This window comes from Cupressus sempervirens, chromosome 11 (assembly GCF_028749045.1).
Source record: "Cupressus sempervirens isolate cs-2001-9-10 chromosome 11, ASM2874904v1, whole genome shotgun sequence".
Classification (NCBI taxonomy): Eukaryota; Viridiplantae; Streptophyta; class Pinopsida; order Cupressales; family Cupressaceae; genus Cupressus; species Cupressus sempervirens.
The window spans coordinates 306,157,467-306,168,662 of record NC_143128.1 but is presented as its reverse complement, the minus strand read 5'-3'; positions in this window follow the sequence as shown (position 1 = coordinate 306,168,662).

Below are 11,196 nucleotides of genomic sequence, written 5' to 3'. Positions count from 1 at the left end.
AAACATTAGAATCTGCACTTTTTTACCGGCCATCTGTGCTTCCATTTCATTTCTTGGGTTCTCATTTCTTCAGTGATTTGGACTACGGATTGCTGGATGAAACCAATTCATTCCCTACTATTACTCCTGATGGGAAGAAGCGTAGCATTCTTTCATTATCAATAACATGATTTTGTCAATATATATCTCATGTTATGGATTTCATTTTGTGGGTAGTTTAACATGATAACACACCATATCAATATTAGGTGTCTACGGTGTATTCAATAAATTTCCCACACGTCGATTCTAATCATATTTTGTCTTTTTTTTTTTTGATGAGGAATGTCGAAGTCACTTGATTATGAATTTCTGTGCTCTGCAATGGTGTCTGGGCCAACAATGATGCAAAATAGGACAAAATAAACTCATCTATGATGAAGATCGGCATTGTGGGATTTGGAAAATTTGGGCAATTTAGTAATATTTTTCTTGTTTTTTGCATGCAAGATTCTTTTTCCTTTTTGAGCTCTGAAAGAGGCATCTTTTGCTTTTCTCATTACCTATTGTCAACCTATTTTTGGCAGGTAATCATTCATTGTCAGACAAGTGCAATATTCTCTTGCACATTACAAGCTTTTATTCAAACTTTTTTAGAAAAGTTTTTAAACTCTTTTTAGTATATTCTTATCTGCCAGATCTGACCTCTATGATTAATTACTAAGTTTTTTTTAGTTATATCTTTCTTAATGTTTTATTTCAAAAAAAACTTTTTTGAATCTCTTTCCATTGTGAAGGCATAGTATGAGAAAAATGGGGAGATCTTTTCTTGCCCCATGACTTTACGTTCTTATTACCTTGAGGTTATATTTTTGAACCAAGGTAAATATTGTGACTTTCTAAAATATTAAGTATGGAAAGGTGATTATTTTCTTTAACCAATCTATTTTCGTATATTTATTTGAGTATATATGGGGGCCCACATATATGCCCAAATAAATATATAATTTATGACTATAATATTTCAGAAATTAATATATATACTCATGCTTACCCTTAATGGAGTTTTATACCTGATATCTATATTTAGTTGATCTTCCTTAAATCATTTTACTTAATTGAATTATGAGTAATCTTACACTATTGCCTTCATTATTTAATGATTTGATTGATCTATCTGCACATGGTTGCAGTTTTATGCTTTTATAGCATTGTTCTATGCCCATGTTGGCACTTTATGGTTTTATACCAATGATATACATGATTTATATGATATTTTGAGTTGCATAGGGAGCTTAATATTTTTTCAAGGTTAACTATGTAGGTCCCCTCAGTATAACTGATACATAGTTTCCTTATCTGGCCCATGGAGTATCCCTCCATCCTATATTGGTATGCACTCATTTTATATGGAGTTTCCCTCCATTTGATCCTATCTGTTCCATTTTGATAGGATAATATTTTTATGGAGTTTCCCTCCATTTGGTTCTATTGGTTCCATTTTGAAAGATTGATATTTATGGAGTTTCCCTCCATGTTGTTCCATTTTTTGTTCCTCATGAAGAGGATTTATTATTGGAGTTTTCCCTCCAAATTCAGATGATTTGATCCAATTTGAAGGCAATATGTTGTTCTATCCTCATAATCTATTCTTTTGATTATCCTAACAAAAATCATGATAATTCTAATTTGATCAGCATGTCTCTCCTTTATGTTATTTTCGTATATTAATGTGATAATGATTTGCATACTTCATTGCTTAGATCGTGAGTCATGTAAGTTATGGTACTGCAACCCATTAACTGCAGTGGGATGATTCATTAAGTGGACTGTCTATATCCATGTGATTGATGCAAGATTGATGCAAGTATCATTAGTTGGCCTTGTTTGTGGTCATTTGTGCATTAGTATAATATCCTTTTCATGAGAGCATTGATCAAGCTTTTTACTCAATTTGTCCTTGTTGACAATTTTTTGAGCATATAATTTATCTCGATATCAGGTTATCTCCATTTTTTTGTGGTAACATGTTTTACTCATTGTTTCTATATGAGAATTTTATTATCCTTATTCAAAAGGATTTTGAATTTGCATATACGATGGCATTCTACTTGTGGATATTTGTCTTGTTGTTCTTTTTTTTCAGATGATCCATCAAGGAACCTTCTTGGTTTTCCACATATGAAGAGGTGTCTATGCTTCCACTTGATCATATTACTTCTCTTGGATCTACAAATGTTCCATATGGCTTGAAGACAATCAAATTACTTCATATTGAAGATTAAGTTGCAGATTTTTGTAAATTATGGGTTTAATACCCTTTGATGTAATTACCCCAAGTAAAGATTAAAGGGGGGTGTTAGAAGTTGTAATCTTTCCTTGGTGTATTTATAAACCAAGGTTAGAACTCCTTTATTTATTGTTTTAATATATTAGGATATAAGCCAAGGTATCCTAATATATTTCTTTTTTGTCCTTTTTCCACTACATCTTATTTTGTCATCTAGTGGAATATGTGAGGACAAATATATATTGTAATTTCTAATTTTAGATTATTCCTCCTTAAGAGGAATCTCACACTTGGCCTCACACACTTATGAATGGTAGCATTCATAGACATAGGAGTTACATTCTAACTCCTCTCTCTCATCTCTACTTAAGAGATGACCCTCTTCTCTCATTCAACAACAATGAGGTTTCTTCCTCTTCTCAAATATTGTATGAGCCATTGCTCTCTTGCTCTCTCTCTTTTTCTTCTTAGGCTTTTCATGCCTCATTCATAATGTCACAAGGGGTTTTCTTTGCTTTCCCCTTTCCAAATATCTTGTCTCATGGTGTTGGAGCTTGAAGCTTTCTCTCTCCTATTTTATGGTAATATCTTTTCATGCATTTACTCACTTAGATTCTTTCCTGGTATTGCTTATTTACAGATTTCTTTTTCCATTTCTAATAGATTCCCCTTAAAGCTACCAAGCTATCCAAGCAACATGATCATGTGGATCAAGATCATAAGGCGAGCATTGCAAGTGAATATATTGAGAGGGAGCCTAAAGAATAAAGGATACAAATTCCCTATGAAAGTCAAAGCTTTCAGTTGCGACACCTAGTCTGATGCTAAAAACAAGATTAAAGTGTTTGATAAGAAATACAAGCTAGACATGTATGAAGTCCTAAGGCCCATGTTTGACTCATATGGGTACACCAAAGATGTCTTGTAGATATGGAGCATGATAAAGCACATCACTACCATTGAAAACTATTGGGGCAACTACAAAGATGAGTTCAAGAGTTGTGATCGAGACTTTGCTAGACTGATAGTCGACTAGGTGAAAATGTATAAATTTGACATTGATGTAGAAGAAGTTGGAGGCAATGGTTAGAACATGTATAAAAATACTTGCTTGAATAAGCTAAGGATTAATCCAATAAATTTGGAACCTTATGAAGTAGTTGTAGATGACCTAGATATGATAATGGCTAGAATCTATAAGAGAACTAGAAAAAGGGTTGAGTGGACCATGATATGGTGGATTAGGAGCAAAGGTGTGACAACCCAAGCATCTCCAAATATAGCTACACCTTCCTCTTCCCAAAGTATTACCTCAGGTAAAATATTTCCTATTACTCAATGGCATTCTTAACTAGTTAGTGGAGGACAAACCGCTTGACAAGAATATCCACCTTGATAAAACTTGTTAGGATGGTCCAGTACTAGTGACCAGAATTTAAAAAAAAGGCTAAGAAGAAGAAGGCAGAGGAATTGAAGGACAACATAGTTAAAATTACCCTCTCACTCCATAGTAGTTAGATCCCATCTGTGAATGTTTCACTACTCCTACTAAGTAGTGTGCAAGTACAAGTGGAAGCAATGAAAGCATGTCTACTTAGTTTGGTGAAGATACAAAGAAGATTACAAAAACTAAGATAGATTTGAAAGCTTCAAAACTTATTTCCTAGGCCCAAAAGAACCCATTCTCTTTAGCTATGAAGACATTGACTCTAGTCAAAAGAAAAGTGTTCAGTGTAGACATATTGGGTAATACATCTAAGGTGATTGGCATGAAACCATGGCTAGAAGACACCTTGGATAGAAAGAGGAAGAGGAAAGAAGAGGGAGTCCCTGACAAAGAAACTTTATCTCTAGCTATCCATTCTAGATCAAAATTGAGTAAAGTTAAGAAGAAGAAGACCCATTCAATTCTTGGACAAGATCCCAATATAGGGTATTTGACTATGGAGATTGTTAAGCTCACTATGAAAGGGATGATTGAAGACATGGCTAGAGAGGACTTTGCCTTACATTCTATGGACCTTAGAGAAGTTAGACATGATACTAAGGTGGGCCTTTGGAAGTCAAAAAATGATGTGATAGAAGGAAAAATTGAAATCCTTTAGCTAGACAAAGTCAAAATGAAAGTAGAGATTCATGAACTTAATTGCTTCATCAGGCAACTAGTCACCCCATTGGAAAGCATCTTAAGAATGTCAACCACTAGTGATCCTAAAACCACTAACATTGAAGATATAATCTCCTAGTTACAAGAATAAAAGTGCTTTGGGTGCATTGTTAAGGAGAGGAGTGGAAAACTCAAGTCTGAGGGACTTACAATCATAGAGAAAATAGATAATTCAGTACTAAGGCTCAAAATAGAGAAATAAAATATCTTAGTTAACCAAGATACCCTACCAAAAGATAAAGCAAAGAGAAAAGATTGCATTTCCTTATTGAAAATGATCATCCACGTGAAGGCTAAGGAAGCTATAGAGGAAAATATTTTTGCTAAGGGAGATGAACCCTTATTTGAATGGCCATAGATTATGTAATTTAAATCTGAAATGATCGTAGTGGCAGAAGAAGGATTGAAGGAAACAAAAGTTAAAGTTAAAAAGGATCAAGACAGAGACTATGAATTACTAAGAGGTCTACATAAAGATTCCCAAGCTAGTGGGCAAGGGAAAGGGATAGCTGGAGCTTTTGTCATGCAAATTAATTTCCCCAATTATCTGGATGGCTTAAGAGAGAAATCTTCTAATCGCCAAAATAGAGTGTCAGAGCTCCAAAAGCTAGATGCGTGTAAACATGTGGCTATGGAGGAAATACAAGAGAGGTTGAATTTCATCAAAGATAAGCTAGAAAGTATTTGAAGTGGCTCTTAAGATACACTAACATCTATGTTCATAGACACGAGGAGTTGATCCCCATCATTGTTGCCACCAAAGCCTGTAGGGAAGAGTCAGAAAAAGGAAAGAAGGTAAAGTGATTCTTATCCCACCCTTTCATATTTTGATGTAAATATTGTAACTAACAATTTTCTCCTTTCGATTTGTCAATTTTGAGGAGATGAACCAATTTGAGTCTCATTGCATAACAATAATCTAAGAATCCTATATGTATCTAATGAAAATATTAGTAGAAGGTCGGCTAATTTTTGGCAAGAGATACTTCATATTGCAGAGACAAGTTGAACATATTTTTGTGTCAATTATTTACTATTCTATTATTTTTTGATAGCTTAGGGTATCTTTTTCTATTTAATTGAGTTAAGGAATAAACAAAGCTTTGTTCCCCTATTCAATACATCAAGCTATAGATAATAATAGTGTTATTGGAAGTCTAAAGAGGTTATATTTTGTGATTTTCTTCAAGTTAGTCTCATCCTTATTAGAGTTAGAAGATTTCAATTAAGAAGTTAATTCATAAATAGAATTTATTAGCATTTCATCATTTTTTGCAAGTTCATAAGATGTGTGAGCTCGCGGACTTGTTTAGTTTTGAGACCCAAATTTTCACCAAAGTTAGTTCATATATAGGCCTAACTTGGTAAATGATTCTCCCATTCTCTAGTCAAGAACAAACCCCATTTTAGCTGTAGGAATAAACAAGATTTGTTGCAAATCATAAAATCTAAGGGAGCTATACCAAAGAATTTAGAGGGAATTCAATCACTTAGATATGATTTCCCAACTCTTGTAATTAGATATTGTTCAAGAATATTGGACATTCAAGAGTAGAATAAAAGAACAATCTATTTACCAATAGAGTTTTGGAAACTTTGCTAGGGAGTTGAACAATCAATAGACCAATAGACTTATGACATGAGGAAAGATGGTGCTACCTCATGAGAACATAGTCCCTATGCTCCAACCTAATCTTGGATTCATAGATGACCAAGAAGATATAATCTCATCCTTGAATACATTCATTTGGAGGAATAGGAGAAATATAAAGAACTATAGAAATGCCAGCCATGCATTTGAAGAAGAAGAAGCTAGAACCAAAGCACTAGAAAGACCTATTTGGAGGAGAGAACTTGAAGAGAAGGAAGACAAGTGGATGATGAAACTCAAAGATGAAATTAACTCAACACCTTGGAACAAACAAGATTTCTTAGAAGCACTAAAGACCGAGGTGGGCATGACCCTATTTTTGAAAAGCTTACAGAACTTGGTTTCCCCATCCTAGAAGTACCTTAATGAAAGGGTGATAAGTAGAGTAGGAGTAGGATACCCTCACACCCTAGAAATCAAAATTCATCATACAACACTTGCCAGATATTAGCCTTACACGGAGTAGTTGCTTGTCTAGTTGTCAAATTTTTGCCATATTTTGCTAGAACAATTATGGCCACTGCCTAGGCTGCAACAATAGGTCCACTAGTGCTTATGAGGTATCGTCCACTTCCTTTTAGTTCAAGAAAGAAATTTCCTAAATTCTGAGGTGATGGAAGAGTCACCACTGACAAACATATCAAAGCCTTTTTCATAGTGATTCACATCATGGGAGTGACACACAAAGATGTATCCATAAGACTATTTGTAGAAACTCTAATAGAGAATGCAACATATTGGTTTATCATATGGATGATGCCTCAATCATAAACTAGGATATAATGAGAATGACATTCAAAACAAGATTCAAAAGTGCTGAAGATGAACATGTCTTGTTCACACAATTGACATCTATAAAGAAGCAACCTATTGTAAGCATGAGGGATTTTGTTGCTAATTTCAAATGGATCAATAATAGAATCCCTACTGCTAATAGATCTATTGGATACAATTTTTCAATTTTGTGTTGTCTTTGATGTTAGAAAAATGTCATATCAGTTATCAGATAGAGTCTACCGAGCTCAACTAGTCAGCCAAGCTAAAGATAGAGTCTACCAAGTTCAGAAGGTTAGCAAAGTGAGTTATAGAGTCTACCAAGTGTTCCTGAATACTACACTATGAAGATAGTTTCTACCAAGCTCACTTAGGTGTCAAAGGATTTTGAGACAAAAGTTAGCATTAACTAAGCTCCTAAGGTTAACAAAGGAAAGTTAGTTTCTATCGAGCTCACAAGGTCAGCAAAGGAAAACCAGTTCTTACTGAGTTCACTCAGTCTCTAAAGGATTTTTGCATAGTTTACAGTGTTTACCGAGCTTCACTTAGTTAACACTAGAAATCATTTTTGGAGTAGTGTTTATTGAGTAGGGTTGGCCAATGAAGGATTTCATTTTTTTGGGAAATAAAGTTTAATTGTTTCATGTAATATCTGTACTTGACTAATGTATTGTTTATTGATAAATGTAACTTTTAAATGAGCTGACCTGACAATTTTTAATGTATAAATAAAAGGTCAGTTGTGGATTCAAATTGTAATGAATGAGCATGCAAGTGAGTTGATTGTGAAAAGGAAGTGTGAGAGTTTTTTTGAAGAAGGATCAAATATCCTTGAGGAGCAGTAGAGTTGTATTTGATTAGTGACAATTTAGTAAAGTAGAATAGAGATCCATATCATCAAAGTTCAGGTACATCTCATTTAGTTCACTCATTGTTACTTTCTCACAATTTTAGTAGTGAATTCTAAATCTCTTAATAGAGTTGGTTTAATGGCCATTTTGTAAATCCTCTAACAAGATGGACAGTTCTACTGAATTGCTCTAAAGTCCTCTAGCAAGGCAACTCCTAGTAGGGTGATTAAATCCTTTAACAAGGTCACACCTAATAGTGTGTTTTGTAATCTTTAATAGGGTTGGCTCCTAATAGGGCTCACTTCAGAAGAGTGAAAATTGGTAGCTAGTTACTTGGTGCTTTTTCCCATATTAGGTTTCCATGTTAAATTTGGTGTCTCTTGTGTTCATGTTATTTCCTTTTGCATGCATGTTAATAATTATGAATTCTTAAAGATCAGTAATAAGTTAATACACAGTTCATTTATTGAGTTACATCATTTTTTTGTGTGGCTACTGAGTGACAGTAGTAACAAGTTATTTAAGACATCTAAGGGATCCAATGATTCTTTTTTGTGGTAATTGATTCACACCTCCCTCCCCCTCTCAGTTACTCCATCTATAATTCCAACAAGATCTACTATGAGTAATTCAAAAACATTCTTGATAAGATCGATGCCACTAGATATAAACTATGACCTAAGGAGATCCCATCCCATGAACTTGGCAGATGCTCAAAAGAAGGAAGTGGTACTCGAGGATGACTTAATCTCCACTAAAAAATGGAAATGAGAGCTCCAAACCAAAGGAAATTCTAGTTTAATACTACTTCATTAGATGAGATGTTGCAAAAATTGTCAAACAAACTTGTTGCTATGAAGAGGTAACTTCTCAGATTCAACAATTCTTATCAAAATAATTGCCAAAGTTAGTCAGGAAGGAATATTGATAGAAATTTTCCATAGATTACTAGTCCACCACAAAGGTCAGCTATAGAAGCTGCAACTAAGAAAGGAAACATGTGTATTTTCCAGTTAACAATAGATCATGATAACATCTATGAACCATTTAGGCTGCAAACCAACTCATTCCCCATACTTCACTTGTTCAAATCCCCAACTTCAACGATTCGACCAAGGCACAAGGCTTGAGAGCATAGTGGCTCAACATGAGTTTGAAACTTAATGATCCCTTCACCAATGAATTTTTAAAATCATGATAGTAACATTTTATTAAATAATATCTCCCAAGTTAGATTATTTTAATATTTAATGGCTAGTTCTAGATATTGTAAATATCCTATATAATATATTTTTTGTTATTTGTATGTTTTTTTTTGAGAAGCATCATTTTTGTAATCTTTATAAGATTGTTTGGTTCTTAGTAAATATTTTATTCAATTATTCTATCAATTACTTTTGTAATATGTTATAGGTACACTTTTAATTACTATTATTTAAAACATTTACTTTCCAAAAAATTTCCTCTAAAATTATTTAGTGAAGTTTTCAAAATGAATTCTCAAGAAAATTATGGACTTGTAGGAGGGAAAAATTCTTTCCTACCCATGTTTATTTATTTATCCTTACAACGAACATGTTTTTTCAAGCACTATCTATGGGTTATGTAACAATGTTGAACACCATTTCTTCTCTATTTTTGTGGTCAGGCCATGATCCACTTGTATACATCCATGTGTGACCATTTTTCTACAGTTGTTTTTTTTCCTTCATGTAGCTATCATTTTTGCTAAAAAAATAGAATTTAATTTATTTATGTATTTCATGGAAATTGTGCTACAGCTCTCTAGTCTTATAGATACTATTCTCATGGTTGTTTTTTTTGGTATGCTAGAAATTTCCTTGTGTGCTTTACAAACCATCAATTTTTTTTTAAAGGCTCATGATAGCAATATTATTTGTCAATAATCCTTTTGAAGTTGTTGTGTCCACACAAAAATGACCTATAATTTTTTTGGGGCTTCTTCCTATCAATCTGTTTCATTTTTTTCCTACAAATTTTGACTATTATATGGTTGTTTTTTGATAGTGGCTATTTTCAACCACCTAGGGTTTGTGTAACTTTTGACTAGGGTTTTGAACCTTTATATCATGTCATAATTTTATTTTATTTTAAGATTCTTTGGGTTTCTTGAGATCTTAAAGGTGTTATTTTCAGATTTTTTTGGTTGTCTCATTTTTTATGTGTCAAATTTTGTGTCAATGAGTTCACATTATTAACTTTAGCTATACCTATCAAGTTGTAATCAGCACATTCAAATCTATCCATTGAACCATCTTGGTATTTTATTTTTTGTGCCTCAAAACGTGTGCACACATACAAATTTGTCCATTCTACCATCTAGGTATCTTTTCTTTTGTGTCTCAAAAAAAATGAATAACATCTTTGACCAACATTCAATTAGAAGGTGGTCAAAAGTTCAACTGGTGTAGTTATAACACATGTTAGAAACACATGATGCCAATATTTAAATACAAATCTTGAAAAAAATATTTTGGGAAACACTACTCATCTTGCTAATAAAGACAAAGAACATGGTAAATTTGATGAGTGAAATGGAGAAGTTGTTATGCTCATCAAATATTTGGTCAAGTAATGATCAACTACGTAGGTTCCTTCCTATAAAATAGTTGAAAAAATTGAAGTCATCTAAAAGGTTTGGATGAAACCTTGGATATGAGTTGTGCATTCTTCTTGAAGAAATTTCCCTTCTTGATGATGAAGGATGAACAAGTGCCCCTACAAGATCATTTAAAAAAAATCAAGAACATTTGAGATTAGTTGGAAGTCATTGGATGAAAAATAGAAGAAGAAGATTTTTGGTGATCATCTTGAAGAATTTACAATATTCCCCTAAGCACTTCATTGAAACACTGAATATTGATTCCACTCATTCTAATGCTTCATTTTATTATTTTCACATAATGCTTGTGATGGAATTACAAGTGGGAAGAGAGTAAAATTTTGAGAGGCTAGGGGGATGGTGCATAAAATTTCTACCATTCATACATCACATGCAATAATAAATTGAAATAACATGTAAAGCATATGCATCAATCATGTAAACATGTAATCAAACACACACATAACAATAGATATGATTACCTAGAAACCCTCCAAGTGACAAGGTAAAACTGGGGTAGGAATGTCACCCACAAACCTTGACTATTGTAGCAATAAAGTCTATCCAATGAAGGTTACAATGATTTGACCAAGAATCATGGTTTGCCTTATGAAAGGCTCACCCTTTTAAAGGCTTAAAAATATTTTTATGTCACACCTTGTTAAAGGGTTTCAACACCCTATTGGAAGTGTTCCTAGTTAAAGGACTTTAACTTTCAATTAAGCAAGCACCCTATTAAAGGATTTCATACAACCTATTAGGACTACCCTATTAACAGATTTAATTAAAATCACCTATTAAAATTTCTCAACATAGATACTGTGGTTGGCACTTGCTTACCTGATAATAGGTTACCTTTAC